Source organism: Pleurodeles waltl, chromosome 8 (assembly GCF_031143425.1).
Source record: "Pleurodeles waltl isolate 20211129_DDA chromosome 8, aPleWal1.hap1.20221129, whole genome shotgun sequence".
NCBI classification, from domain to species: Eukaryota; Metazoa; Chordata; class Amphibia; order Caudata; family Salamandridae; genus Pleurodeles; species Pleurodeles waltl.
The window spans coordinates 1,368,016,887-1,368,042,848 of NC_090447.1; the positions used below are offsets into that span (position 1 = coordinate 1,368,016,887).

Sequence of the window (25,962 nt, forward strand, 5' to 3'; positions counted from 1 at the left end):
TCTCCATGTACTGTGCAGGGAGGCCTTTACCAATTTAGCTACGCCACTGAATATATGCTGTTACTCTCATTCCTTTCCACAACAAGCAACAAATGGTAAACAAAGACTAAACAAGACTTCCTCCAAACACAAGGTTACATAGGAAAAAAAATCCTTAACACTGGCAAGCAGGACAGCATGAATCAGGGCAACATCAGTCACATGCAACACACTTACATTTGTGGTGGGTTTTCACAGGCATTCTCACTTAGATGTCTGATGATTAAAAATTAAGAAATCATGGCCCTTGTATTATTGACAAAGTTGCTGCCATTCGCACTTCAGTTGAGGTACTGGAAAGTGCTTCTTCAACCATTGTCCATTCAAATAGTTACATATACAAAAATATCTCAACTGAACACATATGCACAATGGCACTCAAATTATTCACATTAAGCACTAAGCAATAGTTCATGCCACAATTATTGGTGATAAGAGAACGTAGTCGGCTGTGCCGCTATGCCTCTTAAACATGATTGTGAAAGGGTGTTCACATTTCTGTATAACGTGAAAAGATGTTTCATTTAAATGGTGCATTGCAATACACATTAACAAAGTGCACAGTTGAATATAACGTTTCAAAGAAGGTGCATTTAATCATTGCTTGAAATTATGTTATGTTACAGTGTTGCAAAAGTTTTACTCTGCATAATTTTTTACGTCAACGATAAGCAACAGAATTCATTTAAACTGAGGTATATTCCTGTTTTCTTTAGCTTGGTTGGAGTGAAACCCACAATTATTTTTCTTGCCTAATGTTCCACATGAAGTTGTTTTTGCATGTTTTTCTATGATATACAGGTGCCAGGATATGAGGTTGAAATAATAAAGAGTCCATTGTGTTTGAGAGATAAGAAGATTTACAAGAGGCGCTGTTATCATGAAGGGAGTTGTTTGGAATGGTGGCCATAACTTTTCTGAAGTTCCTGGGAATATGAGGAGGGTGCAAGTTCAGAGTGGGGAGTTTCTGAAGTCAACCAACCAATTAAAAATAATTTGTCGATCTGTTTTTATGTAAGCTGTGAAGACGGGAACTTAAAAAGTGTGGTCTATCCAGTAAAATATTCAGATTCCCCATGGTATTAGCAGAGATCAGACCTTACTGAGATTTTCCTTATGCTTAGATTCTCTATGGCTTCATGCCACTGCACCTCTCTTAACAGAAACTTCTACTTAAGATTTTGTTTTCTGACTCTTTTATTAGAAATCTTTAGTATTAGAATTGTAATACTTAGATTAAATGGTTTGGCAGGAGAGCTTGATTTCAGAATGTAAGCATCAGTCTTTGTTTCTGATTTTCTGCATTATCACTATTGAGATACTTGTGATATGCATGGGAAATTTCATATAGTACGATGCTTCAACTCTCCTTTGGTGATTGTGCATATCTATACTATAGTTTTAAGACTCATTTATGTAGGTTTGACTTTGAGTCTGTAATAAAGCACTTTAAAACTTTAAGATGGTCTCTGAGACTTAATGTGCGCCTCTATGAGTTACACTGAAATTGCCCTGAATAAAGTTGATCTAGGTTCTCCTCTTTCCTTGGAACTGAAAAGAAAAGGTTAATCGGACTCCAGATTTATAGATAGGGCCCAGAGATTCATCAGTGAAATCATTGCTACACACTAGCAAGACTTCATTTTCATCACAGAGAAATGGCTCACCCCTACCACAATGCATACTGTTTCATTTTTAAATTTTCTACCTCACCAAACCTTGATTAAGGTGAGTTCATTGCTGTGTGCTGCACAAAAGAATCAAGAGCCGGAAGTAATTGTTTCCTTCATGTTACACCTGACAGGACTTAGGGTGGTCACCCCTAACATTTTGCCTGCCTCCCTTCACTTTTGAGATACTGTTTTTGCCAGTGCTAAAGTGCATATGCTCTCTCCCTTTAAACATGGTAACATTGGATCATACCCAATTGGATTATTTAATTTACTTATGAGTCCCTAGTAGAGTTCACTATATGTGCCCAGGGCCTGTAGATTAAATGCTACTATTGGGCCTCCAGCTCAGATTGTGCCACCCACTTAAGTAGCTCCTTCACCTTGTCTCGGGCCTGACGTTGCAAGGCCTATGTGTGCAGTTTCACTGCCAATTCGACTTGGCAGTTAAAAGTACTTGTCAAGCCTAAAACTCACCCTTTTCTACATATGACACCCCTAAGGTATGCCCTAGGTAGCCCATGTGTAGGCAAAAGGCAGGACATGTACCTGTGTAGTTTACATGTCTGGTAGTGTAAAACTCCTAAATTTGTTTTTACACTGCTGTGAGGCCTGCTCCCTTCATAGGCTAACATTGGGACTGCCCTCATATATTGTTTGAGTGGTATCTGTTGATCTGAAAGGAGTAGGAAGGTCATATTTAGTATGGCCAGAATGGTGATACAAAATCGTGCAGATGGGTGAAGTTGGATTTAATATTACTACTTTAGAAATGCCATTTTTAGAAAGTGAGCATTTCTCTGCACTTAAATTCTTCTGTGCCTTACAATCCACGTCTGGCTGGGTTTAGTTGACAGCTCCCTTGTGCATTCACTCAGACACACCCCAAACACAGGATACTCAGGAGTGTTCAGTCATAATGGAGCGTTCTCCTCCCTCTCTTCAAATATCAGCAGATTTTTAAAAGGTTAATTGGTCATATGATCACAAAGATTCTCTCCTATCAAGATGCTATAACTCTAAGAAATGTAATCACACCATAATCCCTTCAGATTTAAAATAAAAATATCTACAACCAGGTCTAACCTATCAAAACTATTCACTGTTTGTCTTTTAAAGAACAAGATATATCAACAAGAAAAAAATAATTTCTTAACTAAAAATACATTTTTAAATATAGAACTCTAACGACATATTCCCTTTAATCACTAGTGGCATTTACATACATTTAACAGCTATTTCTAAAAATCACTCAGCCTTTGATGAAATATCTTCTACCTGGATTCGAACTCAAATCTTCTTGATCATTCTATATGAAGATATGAATATGTTAAACAGATTCCTTATTTTTTCTATCTATAAAGCAATCGAAAATGATAAACAGGGACTCTTTTTTATTAAAGTCTGCTTGGTCACAGGAGTTGCTTCCCATTCTCTGTAAAAGTTGTAGTCTAGACAGTCCCAAAAACAGAACATACACTTTAAGCCATTACATTTCCAAGTGCTGCCCTCTCAAAACAAAACTATTGATGATACTTACTTCGATACAAATGTTTTTTGAGAACTTCAATATCAGCCCCTAAAATTATAGAAAAGTGTATTAGTTTCTCTTCGAGAGGTACTTGACAAACAAAAGACCCATTTTGCTTGTAATTAGCATATTTTAACCAGATCACCTCCTCTCATATTTTGGAAGTTTGTTGAGGACAAGAAATGGAAAGCTATTTAATATTCTCCCATAGATCTCATGAAAGTGAGGTGCTGTTGCATATTTCAGACCTGAACTCATTGATTGGAAATCCTCACATTTAATTTCTGAATAGAACTACCCATGTACATTTCAATTCAATTAAACTTGACTTGGTTAATAAAATGTTAAGTGTAAAGCACAATCAAAAACCATAATAAAAATTCATACAAAATACACCACAATATAAAAGGATAATTAAAATTTTTGAAAGGAGCATTCATACATAATCAAGTCAATAATTTCCTCAATTTAAGAGTGGCTGCTTAGAATCTTGCCAGACTAAAACAGACATGAGTATTTGAAAGCAATTGAAATTCATGAGAGTAGGACACACTTGTTTGAAACACACGCTTTTTAACAATGGCCCCAGAATATCTTGTCTAGTTTTTTTGTAGAATATATAGAAAACATAATAATGTGCATAATATCTTGAGGGGATGAACCATCACAATCACCAGGGCCAGGCTCTCTATTTGACTGTAGGATTTACATGTCATAAAAGGCAATGGAACATATCAATATAGGTTTCCATACACATGTTCATCTGCAAGAAGGCATTAGCTCTAAGTGTAAGATTAATTAACTACTTTGTAGTTTTAATTAACTCCTTCTGTTCCCTTTTGGAACAACTCCACCTAAAAAACTTCACTCAAATTCACGGCAAGTCAGCTTTCACAAACTTATCTGGGTTTTCAAAAAGATCCCTTCTCCCTAATTGAGAGCAACAATGACTTACATAACTCAGCCATTGTATCAGGTGCCATTCATCCAGAGAAAGGCAATCTTTCAATACCAACCTACTGAACGTAAAATCAGGTCTAATACAGATCATGATCCACTTAATAGGAGGACGAAAGCCTATAATATTGCTCAGGTAAGCCATATTTAGAGAAACATCAGCTGATAACATATACTGTAAAAGTAGAAAACCAATTTAAAAAGTCACACTTTTGAAAGTCCTATTGTTTCTGTCTGATTCCAGCATTTTTTACACTTCACATAAAATGCCATCAATCTATTAGAGCCATATTTGCAGACGTAACAATGCCCAAAATTAAAGAATTCTAAATTAAAAAGCGAAAGAACATGTTAGCACTTTCTTTTGTTGACTCTAAATGGCTAAGAGGTATATAATGTGCAGCTTTACGAGGGTTATTAAGGGATTTCCTTGTAAGCTGGAATGTGGCTCTCCACTAATTAAATGGCAGTACTTTTTTATTGACATGCTTATCTTTTTATGTTGCGGATTGCACTGATTTATGAAAAGGCATTTGCAAGCTTTTGTCACTTAGATCAGCTAGGCTCAGTGACAAAAGACTCGGAAATATGTTGTTTTATGATGTAGTTTGGTTTCTATATGTAAATATATTTTTCATTTACAAATATTTCTTCTTTGTGAAATGTCTGGTGGCCTTTGAAAAAGACTAGCGCACATTTGACTATGTTAGAAATTATTGTAAATGTTTAATTTTAAATTTGATGCAACTGTTGTTTATGACATTAATAAATGCCACAGCCTCTAAATAGAAGTGAATGTTTATTACCAATTAATATTTTTTTTCAAAATCTACTGGCAAATGTGGTAGAGAGGCATATACCCTGTAAAGACTGAACACACTATTAATCCCTGAGGTAGAATGATTTATGAGTTTGAAAAACACCAGATCAGTGAGTTATTGTAATTACCAGAGGTTCCTTGTTGAAATGCATTTTCGGTGACGGATTTTAAAGCAAAAGGAAGCGATAACTTAACAGAGCAATTAAAATATTTGTTTTCTCCGGATTAGTTTGTGTAGCACCAAACTGAAATTGAATCAAGGTTTGATGAATTACAAAAGTTAAAAGCATATTCTTGGAGACTCATGTGCATCTGGAGGATCTGTAATCCGAAAAAAAAAAAAAGATACCGTTCCTGAGAATGGAGGTACAAATTGTGGACTGCTTATGAGTGACATATATTGTAAAATTATGGTACCAAATTTCATGCCCAAATGTAGCAGAACTATTGTGTCCTAAATATTATTTACGAAAATATATCGGAATTCATAATAAAGAATCTAAAACCAATAGGACAATATTTTTGTAAATCATATTTATGACTTGAGATTTCTGTCTGACAATATTTTTAATATTGATATTCTGACATGTAGACGACTTGGGGAGTCATTATGAGTTTGGCAATCCACTAAATGTGAAACTCTCAGATTATGATCCTGGTGTTTGGACCATTAGGAGACTGCTGCCATCACCAGGATCAGGGTTTCCGATGAGTTGCCAGCGGTCAAAGTCATGGTCAGCCATGGCGGTGCCGAGTTTGGCACCGTCATGCTGATCAAGACTTCACTTTCCTCCAGCCTTTTCATGACGGGTTCCCCCCCATGAAAAGGCTGGCATAAAGGCAGTACTGTGGGGGCATGGGGAGGACTGGGGGTCCCTGCACTGCACACAACCATATTGTGGGCAGTACATGAGCCCCTCTTGCCAGCACCCTCAGAATGCGCACTGTTTGCTATTGCAGGCAGTGCGCATTCCAAGGGTGCTTGTGTGCAACGACATTGGCCTCGCCTTCCTAAGGGAGGTGAGGCCAATGCTGCCACACTGTTTCCACCTGGCTGACCAGCGGAAATGTTGAAATAGGACATTTCCACCGGTCAGCCCAGTGGAAACATCGAAATACGACTGTGGTGAGGCCACTAGCTTGATGGCCGCCTCACCGAGTTTGGGTGGTTCAACTGATGAACTCCTAATCCGGCCCTTAGTCTCCACAGCACAGAAGATAAAGGCTGCACATCTTAGAATGGAGCAAGTATTGTTGCTCTTCACAACACATCCTGGTGTGCTATTCTTCTAGAACCCACCACCATCAATTACACAGGAGTTTCCACCTGATAGTTCTCCCACTCACAGTGTGAAGTCTAGAACTAGAAAAACACAGTTTTTCAGAAATCACTGACCCCAAGAATAATTTAAACGAAATATTTGTCAGGGAAATCAACCCCCTCAATGAATCTCCACCACAATAGCCTTGGGATAGGAATTTTTTACCCCTCTCCCCTCTCACACAAGCAATATATTTGCCCTCACCCAAAGTCATGGGACCCCTTCAAATACAACCCTGCTAGACCTCCTTCCCAAAGTTGCAAGACTTTCCAGGCAACTATGTAGTTCAATCATCATTCACAACCCACTATGATCAACCAAACCCCAAAATGATAATATGGCTAGGCTAAGTGCTTTCCAGGCAACACTCCAATGAAATATGTGTGCCTTGATAATCAAAACCCATCATGCAACTTCATCCTCTTAGGCTCACTCAACTGCACACTGAAAGAAAACAAGATCCTTATTCATGACCCACTACAACAGTGATTAAGAGCACTAGTATGTCATCAGAGCACTAAAGACACAGTTGCATGCAATAATTCACCAACAGCTAATCTGTTAGCCAATTTTTTTTTAGCAAGAACAAATAAAGAAATGCCACAGAATATACATGACCTCACTAGCATGAATGCTATAAGCACAATGAAACTGAGTTACCACAAGAAAAGGTGCTTTTTTCATGACAACAAACAAGAAGGCCCTTTTCAAAGTCCCTATATATTGCCCCAACCAATTACTACATTGCCAAATACCCACAACAAAGCAGTTTATGCCTATGCCTCAAGAAAATCTTTGCTGAAAAAACAAACAGGTTGAAACAAATACAGAGCTTTCTGACAGGCCTGTCTCCTGCAAAGCTGCTACACACTAAGATTACACCCCCCTATCCACCATTGTATATGTCCCATCACAAAATCTATTACACATTACCACACGTCTTTTTCTGCACACTCAAAAATACACCCTTAAGTTACTGAAATTCAAATCTCTAGTTGATGACTTTGTCATTTCTCTGTTCCTTTACTTGAAAAGTTGACCCAATTGAAGATCAAACTAAATCCACTTAACTGTTAATCTTGAGTTTGCAATCACACAATGAATATTCAGTTTATGAACGACCCTCCTCCTCAGAGTTAATGGTGATCCTGACTTCTGGTCCTGTTTGATCTCTCACCAGACACTGTCATCATGGACTATAAAGTTCTGAGCAACAGTCTCCCAAAGTGCATGAAATTACAAGTACATAATAGGTGATTTGTACTGGAGGAAAATGCATATTTCTGCATGGTCATACCATTTTGTTCTTATTGGATGTATTGATTAATCTGAACAATGAGAGGCTGCATGTGCTCTGCTCCTTAAAACATGGTAACAATGTTTAATTACAATTGGCATACCTAGCTCTTTAGAAAAGCCACAGTGATATGGCAAAAGGCACAAGTGGCATAGAGCAGTGGTTCCCAACCTTTTGACTTCTGTGGGCCCCCACATTATCAGTACTGGAACCCAGGGACCCCCTAATCATGAATCATTACTGAAAGCTTAGGGCCTAATCTGTTAATATTGTTACATATTCTAAGCAGTCACGGACCCCTGAGGAGGCTTCGCGGACCCCGGGGGTCCCCGGACCACAGGTTGGGAACCACTGGCGTAGAGGACAGATGTAAGCTTCAGTGAACCCTCATACAACCCATATTTGTCTATAAAAGCATGGTATCAAGACTGCTATCAGAGGCCTGCAAAGCTGCAGCAACCACTGACAAAGTATATCATATTTGACATGTGGAAAAGACTATGGGGGTCATTATGACCCTGGCAGAAGGCGGAGAAGCGGCGGTAAGACCGCCAACAGGCTGGCGGTCTATTTTTTTTGTATTATGACCATGGCGGTTACTGCCATGGTCATACGCCGGTTCTCCGTTCCGCCCGCCGGGCTGGAGAGACCGCCGGGCTGGAGACCTGGGTCTCCAGTCCGGCGGCCGTCACTATACCACCAGTGGTATTTTGACCCGGCTTACCGCCATGGATTTCCTGTGGTTTGAACCGCCACGAAATCCATGGCGGTAAGCACTATCAGTGCCAGGGAATTCCTTCCCTGGCACAGATAGGGGTCTCCACCACCCCCCACCCCCACCCAGACACCCTCCCCTACACCCCCCACCACCCCTGCCACCCCCCAAAGGTGGCAGGGTCCCCCTTCCCACCCCGACCCCCAACATCACATCACCCATACCCACATGACACGCACGCAGGCACCACCTACACACATACACGCACACACGCCGACATACATGCCTACATCCACACAGTCAGACACGCACACCCACATACAAACATACATGCACACATACCCACAGACATACACGCACTCATTTCCAAAACACTCAACACCCCCGCAAGCGTACACGCACTCACACACCCCCTCTACATACACAGACGCACACCCCCATGTACCCACACAACACACAACACCTCCCAACCCCCCTCCCCTAACGGACGATCGACTTACCTGTTCTGTCGATCCTCCGGGAGGGGACGGGAGCCATGGGGGCAGCTCCGCCAACACCACACCACCAACAGGACACCGCCATGGCGAATCACAGGACGTGATTCGCTGGGCGGTGTTCTGTTGGCGTGGTGGTGGAGGTGGAGCAACCTCCACTTCCCCGCCTCCCGCCAGTATGGCTGTTGGCAGCTCTCCGTCCGTAAAAGGGCAGAGAGCTGGCAACGGTCATAATAGGCCGAGCGGCAAACCGCCACCACTGGTGGTCTTCCGCACAGCGGTCCCTCGGCGGTCTTGTAAAAAGACCGCCGAGGTTGTAATGACCACCTATATTATTGTGAGAAAGTGACTATTTTGTATAGTCATATCTATTTTCTGCGTATTGATGCTGCTGTATTTTTTTTTTTTTTTTTTACTCCATGCATTGCGGCCCTGCAAACTAGTCCCCCAAAGAATATGCTACGACACTTAAAACATGTTGAAATTGGCTTATTTCTAACTGGCATATTTAACTTTCCTATAAGGCCATAGTATATGCTACCAAATACTCCCATGGCATGAGAAGGTATATGTCACCTATGGACCATAGCACCACTGTGCAATCCAATAGTGTAATCAGGCAATATGTCATGTATCCAGGCCAGCCACTACCCTCTGGCAGTTGCAGTTTAAACCTGAAACACAGGCTGTCCAAATCATTTTAACAGGAGAAACTTTTCCTTTTAGTAATAACAAGCCATCCCTAAGTAGGCCCTGTAGTCCACAAGGCAGAGTGAATGGTATTTAAATGTAGGAACTGTAGAAATTTAAAGTTAACATGTCCTTAACATTGACTAGCACCAAAAAGCTATTTTCACTGTGGCAAAGCTGTATGGCCCATAGAGAAACATTGGGAAGCCATACTAAATAATATTTCTGCTATCTACAGATTAGAGCCAGCTGCAAAGATGATTAAACTATCACTAATATTTATTAAAAGCCCAACCTAATGGTGAAGTAGGGTTTTGTAATAAATATTAAGAAAAGGTAACTTTTCAAAAGTTACTTTTTCTCTGCCTGAAATCTGTGAAGCCTAATTTGCATTAGCTCTCTAGCAGTGGCCTAGTGAGTGCACAGCCTGATGAGGTATGAAAACTGCTTCCTGAGCAGACACAATGGCCTGGTTTTAGGGAGGTGTTTTTGTTCCCCTGGCAGAAAACCAGTTGGGTTGTACTTGGTAACTTAATTTACCTTAAAGAGACCTCCATTGTCACACACAGATGCCAGAAGAAATGTTGAGAGGCTCTTTCCTTTGTCCTCCCAGTCAGACAGGGATCAAAGCCCAATTGGTGAAGGCTGCCTGCAGAACTGGTTTGAAGTGACCACAGAGGGAGGGCTGCTCATTACCCTGACCACACCTTTGGGTGGGCACTCAAGCTCTGCATAAGGAAAGAAGGATTTCTCCATTATGGATTTGGTGACTGGGGGCATTGTGGGATTGTTTGCATTAGAGCATGCAGGAGCTGCTGGAAAGTAGGTAAGGTTACCCTATTGATTGATGAGGGACCAGGAGACACTTCTCACACTCGCTGGTGCCAGGTAGAAATTTGTCATTCTCAAGCACCTTCTTCACAACACTGCTGGACCTTAGAAAAAAGAGAGGAACACTAGACCTGCTGCCTGTGACCTCAGAGGAGTCCTGAATTACTTGTTAAGAAAGTGGACTCCCAGAGTAAGTGGTCTGGCCCCCTGTTTGTCTACAGGGATGCAAAAATCTACAGGCTTTTTAATACAACTTCTGGCTGACCAGTATCAACTGGACTGACCTGGAGCCTGCTGGTTGCCTCTGCTGGAATTAATCTTACCCACTGAAGCACTGCTCCCAAGTTTCTGGCACCCTAGACTGTATCTAACAGGATGTCTCCGAACTCTGACCCACTGGCACTTCCATACCTCTGGAAGTCTTTAGGACCCTAGGCTGTATCTAACAGGAATTCTCCTAATATCTCTGAAACCTTGGTACTTCCAGACCTCTGGAGGGCTGATACAAATAACCCTAGCCTACCCACCTAAGACCCAACCTCCCTAGGATTAGAATTCAGGTTTGTCACACAAAACGTTTTGACAGGAGCAAATCTGTATCAGCAGATCCTTGGCGAGAAGGTATCCAGCCTGACAGAACCTAGCATCAGATACAGATGCAGCCTTGCTTGCTGAAGATTTCAAGTTCCAAAAAAGAGACTATGGGCTTAATTACCACCTTGGTGGAGGAGATTAATCCATCAAAAATGTGATGGATATCCCATCCGCCGCATTACATGTACCATAGGACAAAATGGACTTGTAATACAGCGGGCAGAATAGCTGTCACGTTTGTGACAGAGTAATGCCCTCTGCCAAGGTTGTAATCAGGTCCTATGTTTGAACATAAAAATCTTCACCGGGCAAAGGCGTCAGTAATATTCAACCAGTGAGAGGACTTTCCTGGGTGTGAAATTTGAATTTCTCCAGCTCTAAAATTTTCCTGTTTAATCATCAGCTTCAGCAGTACTTAGCCAAATTCTTATCTGACTTTCTGAGGACTTATTCTGACACAAGCTGCTGTTTTGTCCTGTTGAAGGATTTTATCTTCCAGAAAAAGACCAAAGGTAAAACCTCAGACTGGACCAAACCTGGTTGGTGTGTTGGACCCCTTGTTAAAAGTGGAGTTTCTAGTTGGTTAGGGTATGCACATAAGTCAGGCAGAACCCACCATTCTAGGCAGGGCAAGTCAGTTACACAATAAAGTTAACCTGTGCTTACCCTCTGGTAGCTTGGAGCTGAGCAGACAGGCTTAGCATCAGAGACAATGTTTAAAGCGTTTGCGTAACACACACAGAAACACAATGAATACAGTACACAAGAGTCTCCACACAGGGTTATACAAAAATAAATATAGTGTGTTGTACATAAAACCAGACCAAAATTACATGAATCACAAATACTGTAAATCCAATGCAATGACTTAGATAGTACTCTTATGTCTTTTTTATTCTTGCAGTGTACAAGATACCATCAGATCCTTAGTGCATGTAATGCAAGTCAGATTATGTAAAAGTACAGGAATTACAATCGATCATCATCAAACCATAAATACCTTGCAGGTGAGGCAGGTTTGTTAGGGTGAATCACATAATCACAGGGGAGACATAACACAGTGCACCTGTGCTCCTAATACATTTTATACAGTAATTTCTGTGTAATGGTCCTAACATCACGCAAACTAAAGGACTACTGTGTATACCTTTCCAGTTATGCACATCAGTCAACTACCACTCATTAACCTGCATCTAACAAGGTCAGATGATATCATTTGTGTGTGTACCGCTTAAGGTATGCAGGAGCACATGCACGCCTACTACACATGACATGGTACTTAGAGATCACCCTTGCTGGAATGTAGAAGAAGTGCCTTCTCTACTACTGAGGGCTCTATGGTAACTTGTGGGGACCCCCACGCTCGAGGTCAGAAGAGAACCATAGTCATCAGTGGCTCCTAACCTGTGGTCTGGGGACCATGGGGCTCCACGAAGCCTTCTCAGGGGGTCCATCACTGCTCACAAAATTATAGAATATTAAAAGATTAATAAAGTGTATATAATAAAGTGGCTAAATGTACAATTGAACATTTTATAAAATGTTGTAAACGTCAAGGAATTTGAAATTAGAGGCTAAAAATGAAATTAGTATCCTTAGATTGAGTTGTAGGAGCAGTGCAGGTACATCAAACAGAATATAGTAAGGATGATGTGTAGCTTCAGTTGAATTTAGAAAAGCTCTGACCTTCCTATTAAAATTAATTTTTTTTTAGTTTTTTTGCAAATTACATAAAATGTGTCATAATTTGTGTATGTGTTAGATGAATACTTGTTTCTGTATTTTTTGTGTATTGTTTTGCATTTCAAATCATCAACAATGTTTAGGCCAGAGACCCAGGCTTCCAGTAATGACTCAGTGGGGGGTCCCTGGATTCCAATGATGATTCAGTGGAGGTCCCTGGGTTCCAGTAATGATAAAGTAGGGGTCCACAGAAGTCAAAAGGTTGGGAACCACTTTTCATGATCAAAAGGAAGTTGTTCTTCCAGGATCCTTTTTTGGACACTGTGTGTGAGGTAAATGCAATCCCCTCTTGGAGCACTCACTGTATTGTGGCCGCCCTCCCAATCCACTCATCCAGAAGGGCGGTGACCCCTTATTCAATACAGGCCCAGCAGCAAAAGTTCTCTCTGGGTCCTCCGTGACTCACACAGCGTGCAGCCCAGCCGCCAACACATGCAGTGCAGCTATAGCACCTTTCCCTGCCTGATCCTGGCAGCCTGACACCATGGCTGGGGATCCAGGTTAGGGCGGCCACACCACTTATAGTCCACTCCCTGGGGGGTGAGGCAGAGGCAGCGCTGGCAATGTCAGCCTCTAAGATCTCTTGCCAACAAAGCTTCCAGAGGGGCCGTGATGAGAGGCACTGCAGCTTCCTCACCGCAGTGCGTCGTTCCAGGCAGAAAAAGGGTGGGGGGCAAGCAGCTGAGCTCACTAGGATCCTTTCACTCTACCCAGAAGCGCTCCACATGATCTTTCTGTTAATCCTCAGCAGTGCTTCACCCCGAAATGATTTGTAACCACAAGGATAAATAACAGCACTCACCACACACTGACAGTAAAATATAAAGAGCAGTAAACAGGACTCACCACATGTTGGGCTCCATGGAGAACACTTGGGGGGCACACAGGGAGTGACAGGCAGTCAAGCCAGCACCTAAAGGTTCTGGGTAAAATGGTAGTCCCTCCAGCAGCCCAACATACAGCAGGCCAGCATAACAAAGCAGGTAGTAGTAAGGGCGGTTCTGAGTGTCAGCACAGCAGTCCTCTAGCAATGTGCAGCATGTAGAGCCAGCAGCTTCTGGTCACAATTCCATGCAGTGTCTCAAAACATAGGTCAGAGATCCAGTACTTATAATCAAAAATGTATTTGATGAAGTGGTGACTTCAATGGAACCCTTAGAAATGCACAACAATTCCTTTCAGCCCAGCCCTGGCTACAGAAGATCAGTAGGGCTTAGATTAGCCCTTTATGTGAGGGCAGGACACAAACTATACAAATATAAAGTATGAGCAACCTCTCACGCTCCCTGCCAAAGAAGACCATCAGTATGCAAATTAATGCAGATATATCCTCTAGCACACCCAGCCCTTCCTGTGTTGTGGCTGTCTGTGAAGTATGCACAAAGTGTAGCTGTCACCCAGTCCTAAACATATATTGGAGACAGTCTGCAAAGCACAAAGTCATAAGCACAGAGAAATACCCACTTTCTAAAAGCGGCATTTCTAAAATAATAATTTAAAATCCAACTTTACCAGTAAATCGGATTTATCACTACTATTCTAAACATACCAACCATGACAAAGCTGCTCCTTTCTGATCATTAATTACCACATAAAAGGGCATAAGGGAAAGCCAAATGCTAACTTATGAGAGGAGCAACCCTTACAGTAGTAAAAAATGAAATAGACTATCACTACTGCGACATGCAAAACATAAAAGTATATGTCCTACCTTTTACTTACAAAGCACACTGTCCATAGGGCTACCTAGGGCCTACCTTAGGAGTGATCGGTATGTAATAAAAGGGGAGTTTACGGCTTGGCAAGTAGTATTGAATGCCAAGTTGAAGTGGCAGTAAACTGCACACACAGTCACTGCAGCGACTACCTCTGTAGGTGGCGCAAGCAGTGCTGCAGGTCCACTCGTAGCATGTAATGTACAGGCCCTGGGTATATGGTATACCACTTTACAAGGGACTTAGAAGTAAATCAAATATGCCATACATGTTCGAATGAATTAAACTATGTTTACAGGAGAGAGCACATGCACTTAGGCACGGATTAACGGGGGTAAGGTGCCCAATGTCCTAAAGCCAACAAAAGAAGGTCAGAAAAATAGGAGACAAAGCCAAAATATTTGAGGTAACCCTGCAAAAAGGGCCCAGATCAATACCAGGTTTCCATTGCGGTTGACCTCTAATCACATCCCAGCCAGTCTGCCACAAACATTGACTACCTTTGGAGCACTGCGCTTGTTAGCACTATCTTTATTTGAATTTCTAAAAATTAATATCTTTCTCTCTTATTGGATTTTTTTCATTTTGGTGTCATTTTATTCATTGAATTATTCTCTAGTTCTATAAATAGAAATGGGATTTTTATTGTATTGTGGTTTTGACTTTTAACTGTTTTGCTATTTCTAAATGATTTACACATTTTCTTCAAGGTAAGCCATGGCTACCAGGGGTTGAGCTCAGGATTAAATTACTGAAACCTTTGACTATACCTAACAAGCTAGTGATTGTATTACTTGTGGTGGGATACCATCCACCCCAAATAATAAACCACTTCCTCACAATTATACTTTAAATCATTCACCTGTAAGTAGGGACTTGGATGCCACAATGCTTGGATGCATAGGGGCATATTTATGACTGGGGTTGGGTCACTCTTGTACCATGCAACATTGTGCATGCGCTACACAAGCCCAAAATGCAACTTATCTAGCCACACAAGGCCACTGTGTGAAGCCCCCTATTGGATTGATAGATCTGGACTAATGCAACACAGCACAATCGCTGTGTTGCATTACTCTACCCCAGGGAGGCGTTCCATGGGTGTTACATGGCTGTTCCCATGCAACATCCATGAATTTTGACGCATTTCCAGATTTACTGGAAGTGATGGACCTGGGAATGGGCCAAAATGTTAAGACTTCCCAAGTGAGACGTAACGAGGAGAAATATCTACACTTATCTTCGTTTTTAATTCTTTCTATGTGTGCAACATTCTGCACCAAACACAGAAAGAAGAAAATGCCTCAGGGGATTGTTTTGTCTCTTCCTGTACAAAAACAATAACGCTCACAAAGCAGGCACTCTTGCATCATTGTGCAAGGGTGCCTGCATTGGGGTTAGGCAGCCAAAATTGTGCCAGTGCAGGAATATGGCCCGTAATGTGTATAGGTGTGGCAAGCAAAATATAAAGTTTGTGAGATTTACATCTTTGTAAAACATATAAAAAAGTTACACACTGGTGAGCTTGACTTTTTGAGAAGTATAGTCTACAGATGATTGTCCCTTTCTAGTGCAGTCCTTAGAAATTCAATCAAATATATTAGGCTTCCTCCAGTGTCAGCAATTAAATCCTTCAATTCTACGGATCAGGTGTGAAACAGCTCTTGAGGAAGGTAAAAGGGCCTTTACCTGCCAGCATACCTCTTGCAGAAAGAGAGATGGAGGTTAATTACAGAGCCTCCACAGCTAGTGGAAAGTAAATGGGAAAGAGGACAGAGATAGGAGACGTACCCCACAAGGTACTAACAGAAACTCATAGTGAAGCATGTCTATGGTGAACTGGGCTTTGGTGGGAGGCTGAACTTTGATGATGGTCTGCTAATAGAATTGCTGTCTCCTGTGACCACAGGAGATGACCTGGGATCAGAACCGGAATTGGCTGGTTACCAGAGGACTTTCCTCATTTTGCTAAGGGAGCCATTGGAGGAGGATAAGGAGCTGCAGACAAAGGACTTCAAGAGTAGGGTTTCTTGGGATGGTTTTACAGTAAAATAAAAAGAGGTACGGGTATCCAGCAGCTGGGTGAACCATGGGAAATTTCTTGAGTGGGGGTAATCTCTATCACCAATCGCTAGCCAAAGGCTACCATAAGGACTCCAACCCCGAGACTTCCATGTAAAACTGGGCCTGGAGAACATCAGAAATGGAGTACCTTTCCATGCGTCTGTCTGTCTACTGAGGTGGCCTACTTTAAACGTGTATCCATAAACAGGTGGTGGTTCTCAAGGGTCATATGAGCTGGGCTACTGTGGTCACAGGAACATACAAAAAGGGAAAGATGTCCTTATCAAGAATTAACACAACAGTGGGCATTGACGCCTGTGGAATAGCCTAGGTTGAAGAGAGTGGCCTTCCAATGCCATCTGTGCCCTGGTACTCTAAATGCTGTCTTTGCCATTTGAGAGCTTTAGAAGTCAAAAGTAAAATTACATTAAAAATCCAAAAGAGATGTGGAAAATGTATTGGCTCCATATGAGAATAGAATCTTCAGTAGGAAAATGCACAGATTGCTTTGCAGACTTGTACTTCATAGCTCAAGAGAAGCATGAATAGTTAGCTGCTGATTTATATTCTAATCAGTAACAAAAAGGTAGAATTGTAAACCCAAGAACTGACATGATTGAGTCCTTTCTTCCCCATTCCTGCATTTCTACTTTAATGGGTGATATGAATATGGGCAGCAGCAGGCCTGTGCCAATACCTACATTGCTCACTGGAGCCAAAATATAATAACAGAACAATGAGTACGAGCCTACAGATTTGTCACAGATGGAGGGCTGGGTGAGAATGCTACTGCGGCATCTTCAAGAGCCCCTTCCGCAGGCTACAGATTCGGTTTGTGAATCTGGACGCACAGCTAAAGGAAATTTAGCAACTCATTTGAATAGGGGCATTTTGATGCTTGCAGTGTTAAACCAGTTTTGGAGGAACCGCACCTACACCCACCACCCACGCGCGCAATCTAGGTTTCATTCTAGACTCATCACTCACCATGACCCAGCAAGTCAAAGCCGTCTCATCTTCCTGCTTCAACACCCTCCGCATGCTCCACAAGTTCTTCAGATGGATCCCCACCGAAACCAGAAGGACGGTAACCCACGCCCTCGTCAGCAGCAGACTGGACTACAGCATCACACTCTATGTGGGAACCACGGCCAAGCTCCAGAAGAAACTGCAACGTATACAGAATGCCTCCGCATGCCTCATCCTCAATATCCCACGCCGCAACCACATCTCAACCCACCTCAGAGACCTACACTGGCTTCCCATCAACAAGAGGATCACCTTCAAACTCCTCATCCACGCCCACAAAGCTCTTCACAACCTGTCTGCCTACCTCAACGATTGACTCACCTTCCACACTCCCATCTGCCAACTCCGCTCCGCCAACCACGCCCTCGACACCGTCTCTCGCATCCATCGAACTACAGTCGGTGGCAGATCCTTTTCTCACCTCGCCGCCATGATCTGGCACTCCCTCCCCATCCATCTATGACAGACCCAGGACGTCCTGACCTTCAGGAAACGGCTCAAGACCTGGTTATTCGAGCAGCAGCAATCCTATCCCCCACCCCCATCAGCGCCTTGAGACCCTAGCGGGTGAGTAGCACGCTTTACAAATGTTTGATTGAATTGTGTCCTGAGTCATCAGGCCATTAATGGGTTCAAGATTCACCATGTCACTGATGACACATAGGACGTTGCAATAAAGTTGAGTATCAAAACACATCACCAAGATAGTTCAAACAATACCTTACGAGGTATACCTGTCAAAACTAGCACTAAATCTGCTACAAACTAGTTCCAAAACAAATGCCCAATCAACCCGTCGTACTTTGACGCTTGGATGGTGAGAATATTCACCTAGAAGTGGGACGTCTGCTGTTGGCCTATGAGGAATTAAATCACTGTTTATCTACAAAGGGCTATTAAAAAAAAAAAGTTGTGGGAATTCTATTAGTTGGACCCAGCTACATGGGTAATGGACCACTTAAAAGTCAAGACGACAATCCGTTTTGCATGGATGCAGGTGGGAGGAGGCAGTTGTTTGCTTATCTATTCCTTGACGAGTGAAGAGAGGGCTGGTGGGTTTCATATTTTATGAAGGTGGCTCTAAGGGAGTTGTGTTATATTTAGATTAATAGAATGTAAATTTACACGCACATATAACGTAAACATCTGTCAATGTGCCACCCATCCTTGGAAACCAATGAACCAAAAGAGACTGGGTTTAGTTAAAATGAACACCTAATGAATTTATCTTAAGTACAAGAAGCAGGGCCGGGCAGGCATTTTATTCCAGTGGATTTTAGCCGTCAGCTGGAATCCTCGAAGGCCGGGTATTGCAACCCAGGGCTGCTCCTGGTGCTTATGTCACTTTCCCCAACTCCCCAAAGTTAACTGCGGCAGACACATGAGGCGAGAGAGAAAGGGAGGGAGGGATGGCTGAAGTTAAAGTGTAAACAATCAGAAACGAGATATGATTGACTGGGAGGATGGATCGAAGCAGTGCTTAATTTGTGCTTGTTGTTTCCGGTGCTGAGCACCGGCACTTATTTTTGAGGACCGGGGCTTATTCTTCTGCCTCAAGCATTTGCTGCGAGCAAAAGACATATGGGAAAGACGGATGAAGGGAAAAATGAAAAAGCGTCACAAAGGGAAAAAGTAGAAAGCTGCAAGAGTGAGCTGAAGGGGCAGGGAGTGGCTTTATATGGATTGAAGAGGCCCGAGATGGCTTCAGTATTACACCGCCTCAGTATTCCATGTTCACACACTTAATTGCAGCAGCCATGTGTTTAGGAGGAGGGCTTTGGGCACCCGCACATTTTTATTTATAAATTAAGCACTGGATAGGAGACAGCACGAGTAGACAAAGGGAGCGAGCTAGTTAGAACATCTTTTGTTCCAGGGTTGCTTTTGGATATCCAGAGTGGTCCTGAGGAGAACGCATAGAAAATCCAAGTCATGAAATCAGTATGGAAAAGTGGGCAAGGTATAAGTTTTAGAAGCAGAGAGAGTTTAAAAAAATCATACTGAGCGTATTAAAGTAACCAGCAGCCGGTTAGCGGGATAATTAGCGAAACACAAAGAAATATTGGACTCAAGACTGCAGTGAAGGCACCAATTAAAAATAAATTGCTTTTGGAATGTTTTTGTTCAAGACAGAAGGTACAATAAAAAACTTGACTGCCAGAAGGATATTCGAAAATCCAAAAAGACCAATACGATAATAGAAGATCTGAACAATTATGTTTTTTTTTCTCTTTTTACAGATGAAGAACATAGCATGAGACTCTTGCTGCAGAATAGGCACGACTCCTAATTGTGGCACTTTTTTCAGGGCTGCTACATAGTCTTTTTCAATTGCCGAATAAGTGCTTTGCTGTGTCACAATAAAACACAATGCCTCTGTTTGGGAAAGAGGTTTGTTATAAACTTGGACACTCGCGCTGTTAAGTACTAGTCCCATAAAATATTATTATGCTTAAAATTATTTCTAAAAACACGCTGATAAATAGTTCAGAAAGCTATTAAGTTAACTGTTCAACGTATAAATTAAAAATATGCGTTTGCCTCGTTTCGTAGTATTCGAGTATATTCCTTTTCAAAGTCCACGAGAGCATGAATGTGTTATGTATGTGAAACTATACATGCATTCACAACACATGCATTGGTGAATTAAGTCTGTATCATATTCCATAAATAAGGGTAGGCGAAATGTGGATGTATATTTGTTGTTTTAAAATACAGTTTTCCACTGTTAAAGACATTGTCCCCATAAAAGGCATCCCTTATTATACAAGATACCGAGAAAGATGGACTGATTGGTGTTCCTTTCCTCATTTTCTACAAAAGCTGTGCCAGGAGTCACAGCTACGACTCCTAGTGGCCCCAAATGGCATCCACAACCCCATTTGAGTTGAAGTTAAATCCCCAGAGAAGAGCCAGGAGTCTAGCTTTTATTGAGGAAGCAGGTGCTGTGACACTTGGGCCCAGAGCCCCGGGGGGCCCAGGATGATAGCTGCATTTTACTACCCAAACAGCAGTCAAAGGGGTCACTCTCCTCGCTTGCGCTAGGGCCGTGGCATTCTTGCTATGCGACATACATTACAAAACGTTCGTTGATTTATACCTAAAATGTTACTAGTTCACGGGTGATAAATGAATTTGGCTTCTAGTCCCATAATAACTTTAGCTTAGTAGAACAATGCATAAGCTTCGACGTAAACCAGGAGAACATCAGCACTGAGGTTGTCAAAGCAGATTTACCTTCGGAAGCTCTACATTTGGGAATGTGTACCTTGAATGAGATTATAATCAGCATTACACATTGGGAAAAGACTATCTAGAGATGATTGCACAGTCAACCTACTAAGTCGCTCATTATAACTTAGCTGAAGTTTTGTGAGGGCATACAGGGGAGCCAGAATCCCCATTTCTGTACAATATTCCTGCACCAAATTCAAGTCTGATCTGTGTTTTTTCCCTAGAATAATCGCACTGACCTGTAGATAATGAGTCCTTTACAAGGGGGGTAAACTGCTGGAATTATCATCCTCTAAGCAGACAGAAATTGTCAGCAGGATGGCTGGTGGAGGTTGGTGGGAGGAGTGGAGGTACAGGGGTGCAGAGAAGACAAGGGCCTGTCCAGGGTGAGCACTGCCTGCTTCCCCTGAAGTGCTGGAAGGGTCGGACGTGGGCCTGAGAAGGCTACTAACCTCAGCCCCTACAGCATCTGAAAGGCTCTGTTCTGTCCAGGACCTAACAGTGGGTGTGGTTATGAGCTTCTAGGCTAACTGACATTTGTTTGACAGAGTGATTAATGCCGGACATCTCTGGTTGCTTCAGGAAATTCTGTCTCCTCAAAGTTCACTGTTGTTGGCTATGAAACAGGTCCACCTATAGACAAAATTCATAGCAATTTATTGCTAGAATTGACTTTTCGTTAAACAGAGGGCCCACTGCTTTATGGGAAAATGAAAGATCTGTTGTACAGCTTTAAGAAAGGACTACAGAAGGTGGTTGAGTATCCTTGAGAATAACCACTTGTGAAGCCCAGCATAAAGGGTGCCCTATGGCAATCACAGCATTGTGTCTAAAAATCTCATTTGGATTGTTCAGACCTGCTGATGAGCAGCAGTAGTAGTAGCTTGAAGGGCTCCCATGATCCAAAGCGCCAGCCTATTTGTGCACCAATTAACCAGCCCAGGGCCATGGATAACATGCTCTCCTCATCTGTGAACCTAATTTTATTACTGCTCCTGAAATCACAAGTAGTTTGATTAGTTGTCTTGAATGCTGAACATGTGAATGATTGCGATTGATTTTGCTCATAGTTTGTGGCTTATGTTTTTTGTCAATATATATGTGTTGTTGGTTTTCATTTGTCTGGATTTCTGTTACTCAACTTGGTTTTGGACCCAATGCAAGACTGTGAAAGAGGTCCAGTCTTTGATAGTACTGGGATGTTGCAGAGGTGGGAGGACTCGGCAGGCGCACGCTATCCCCAAACGGGACAATGCAGCTCAATGAAACATTCCCATTCTTAAAGAGTCAGTTTCACCAATCATTCAATTACTGTCAGACAATTGAGGCGGAGGGGTTGGGTGAGCAATAATGGGATCAGGAGTAAGCAGTGAGTTGCAGCATTGTACTACTCTATATGCAAAGACAATGTAAGGCCAGGATTCACCATCATTAGATGACGCTGTGTCCAATAAAAATGAGCGCGACTTCGCACGCTGTCACCTATTCCACAAACTTCTACCCGATCAAAGAAACAACAGAGGCAGTCAATGCAGGACTAATAGGGGTATCAGGATGTACTTGGTTTTCTGTTTCAGCACACTGAACTACTTTGTGTAATGGGCAGGCAACAGATATACCTTTATCCTACAAAGCTACACGTTTCATGAGAACATCACTTCTCTTCTACGTTCCACGGTATAGGGCATATATCACACAATCTGATTTATACAAGATAATGTATGACTTGAAACTAATATGCACTGTAAACAAGTTCACACTATTGTCGGGTTTGAAACAATGTAAGCACAAGTTAGCCATATGTGCTTATTTCTGGAATGCAAGTGTACACCAACCTATGCACAGCACACTGTCTAAGAACAGCAACTTCAAAAAGCATTCTTTCTGACTGTAGGTGGAGCCCTGGCTTTAAGGCTCACACGAATACAGATGTACCATCTCAAAGTGACAACACCTCTGCAGGTTTAAAGTAAACACTCTTAAATGGCTAAGTAATGGGTTCTCTGCTGCATATCCTAGATAAACAATCACAGCCTTGTTGCCTAGCTTTACATCTGGAAATCTGAGCATTTTTTATTACATTAATACCTTGTATTTTTAAAGACTTCTATTATTGTTTACAGCCAAAGATAGCACTACACATAAAGAAACACAATCATTATAGCCATCCTCAAGCAGTTGACATGCAGTAATGGGTTATAGCAGATCAAACCCCATCAAAGGAAAAATCATAAGTGTCATATCCCAGCATTGTCCCCTCTCAGTACCACAGGTGCAACAGCACCTATGACAGGAGAATCGTGCACCTCATTCTCAGAGGATGCATCCTGTGACCCCCCACTTCCCTCAAACTTAGTCAGGAGCACCCCCTCTCTCTCACCTAGCCATCCACACGAGGCCCTGCCTGCCCCATCCAGATAACTGCATCTCTCCTTTTTGCCAACAGCCAGAGCAATTGCAAGAATTTAAATTCCATCTTTCTGCCTTTACATTTTTTTAACTTCTTCAAACAGGCAGACAGCCGGGTCCAGCTTTATCACTGCACCAAAGACCATGGCCGTTGACTTCACCAAAAAGTCCCAGAAAGAGTTGACTAATGGTCATGCAAGGTGCAGGAAGACACCGGTGGCATCCACCAGACCTAATGGGGTCTAGTATCTGAAACAGCTCAGTAGTGATAAACGTACGGTGCAGGAAGATAAAATGGGCCAGTTTAAATGTTGCATTACAGGTTACCATCCAGACCACAGAACAGGACCTGCTCCACTGCACATCTTCCAGGGGCATCCCCAGCTCTTCCTCCCATGCAGCCCTGGCCAGAAAGGGAGTTTTGGGTTTACCAGTGAGCACGGCCCTGTCTAGGTGTGAGACCAAATAGTGGGCTCCCCCCACCTCCAGTAACCCTCGAAACAAGAGTGAAGTGGATGGAGCAGGTGGACCATATTTCCAGGATTATGGTGGCTATACTGCCATGTGTTAAGAATTGCCTATTCCCTATTTCAAAAGACTCCTGGGCCGCTTCAAAGGTGATAACATCCTCACTGGGATACAAGTCCCAGTCCGCCTCCCCACCAGGCTGTAACAGAAATTCATGCCCTACCCTACTTCTGCCGCCTGTCCATATAAGTGTCATGAGAAGAGAGTTCAATCTCTGAAAAGTCACCCGGGGAAAGTGTAGAGTGAATGCTGCAGCATTTATAGACACCGTGGTAGAAACACCATTTAGCCACAGCGACTAGTCCCATTAGGGACAGCGGAAGGGTGTTCCAAAATTGTACCTAAGCACTCAGACCCTCCGTGATTCTGTCAATGTTGCAGTGCTGTCAGTGCTTCGCAGTGAGCGCCACCATGATCCCCTATAACAAAACCGTTCAGTTTACTAGTGTAAAGGTAGGGATGGAAGAGAGGCAGGGTCCGCAGGCTCCAACAAACCTAGCGGGAACACCACTGATTTGCCTTTATTAATCTGTAGAACAGTAAGCTCCCCAAATGCATCCAGGTACCGTAGGAACAAAGGTAAGGTCTCCAGTGTAGCAGTAAGATAAAAGAGGGTGTCGTAGGCCTAAAGGGACACCAGGTGTGTCCCCACTCGAATGTCCCATTCTGACATTTCCTGCCAAATTTGGATTGCTAGTGGTTCAAGCACTATGGCAAAAAGTAGACGTCCCTGTCGTGTTCCTCTACCCACCACCCACAAGTGAGAGGACAAGGGACCAACCTTCACCCTAGCCATCAGTGCATTATGCAACAGATGCACCCTTGACTGATACTGAGCACCAAATCCCAATGCTTCCAGCATGCACATCAGATAGTGCTATTCCACCGTATGAAAACCTTGGCAATATCGATAGAGACCACTGCCAGTTACGCTACCCTACCCTCCACCTCATGCATGACATGCATCAGCATGTAGGGTTCATAGTAGTGTTAAGCCATGGAATAAACCCACAATGAACCGAATGGCCCAGTGGGGGGGGGGGTGGTCAGAGGCTGCAACCAAAGACCAATGACCTTCCTGAGATCTTTCGTGTCCATGTGAATCATTGTAAGAGGGCAATAGGCAGACGTTTCAGAAACCAATGCGCCTACCTTCAACACCATGGAAATACAACCCTCTTGCATGAACAGAGGGGGAGGGAACTACTTGATCTTGGGCCTCCTGATACACCTCAAGCAGCCATTGAGTAAGGTCTGGAGTGAAAGGCAGATAAAACTTGTCTGGGAAGCCATCACTTCCCAGCGTCCCCCCCCCACAACCCACCGGAATGCATGCAAGAGCCGTCCTGACCTTCTACAATGTAAGGTATGCATCCAGTCCTGGGCCGCCACATCCCCCAACTGTGGGATCAGCAGACTTGGCAGGAATGCGCTTTGGGTCCGGCTCCTGTTGGGCAAATATATGCCTGTTCCAGATGTTTCCTAAGGGACGGTGCTATATTGCTCTGTGTGTATGCATTCATCTTTTGTGGAGTCTTACCATGTAAAATAGGAGCATGTGGTGTCTCCCAACAGAGCACTCAAGCCAGGAGCCGCCCAGATCTGTTCCCTTCTCTATATAGCAACTGACAATAACACTTCAGGAAACAACTCTGAAGCTGGTCTCTCACCGAGGCCACCTGACTCTGGATCCTCATCTTATCCTGGCATCCATGCACATCGTCTGGAGGAAGCCTCTGAAGCTCTGCTTGCACTTCCTCCCTCTGAAGAAGCTCTGCCAATAATGCTCAGTGCAACCCGCAGGAAAGGCCCACACACTGTCCCAGCAGGACAGCCTTCATTACCTTCCATTCCATCATGTGGCTCTTGGTATTAGCCAAGTTGATCTCAAGGTAGTTTGTTAGGGTGCCTGACAGCATATCCCTGCCCACGGGATCCTGCAATATCTCTGAAGGGAACCTCCAAATGAACGGGGACCGAGGATCACCCCTCTATTCTAACAAGCCGGTTATTGGAACATGATCAGAACGGTAGCAGAACAAGTGAGACACCTCCAGTACCTTGGGGGCCAAGTGAATAGACAGTAAGATACGATGAAGTGTGCTAAAAGTACAGTGGGTCAGGAGAAACAGGTATACTCCCTCTTCATTGGATGGGACTCCCCCCAAATGTCGCACAGCTACAATTGCACCATAACCTCCCGAAGTGTGGATTGGCAGTAGCAGATGGAATTCTTGGCTTAGTATCTGGCCTGGGCGGGTGATGATCAAGCATACCATT

At 43.0% G+C, this 25,962-nt stretch overlaps 1 protein-coding gene across 6 annotated transcripts in view; it reads right to left on the reverse strand.

The window, feature by feature from the left end:
* Positions 1-25,962, reverse strand: part of CNTN5 (contactin 5) — a 3,179,309-nt gene that overhangs the window by 1,910,940 nt on the left and 1,242,407 nt on the right. For 3 of the 6 annotated variants that reach the window (XM_069202386.1, XM_069202390.1, XM_069202388.1), the window contains one exon: positions 3,250-3,288. The exons of the other annotated variants lie outside the window; for them this stretch is intronic. The gene's annotated coding sequence lies outside the window, so the exon portion shown is untranslated. The remainder of the gene's footprint in view (positions 1-3,249; positions 3,289-25,962) is intronic. 6 annotated transcript variants of the gene reach the window in all.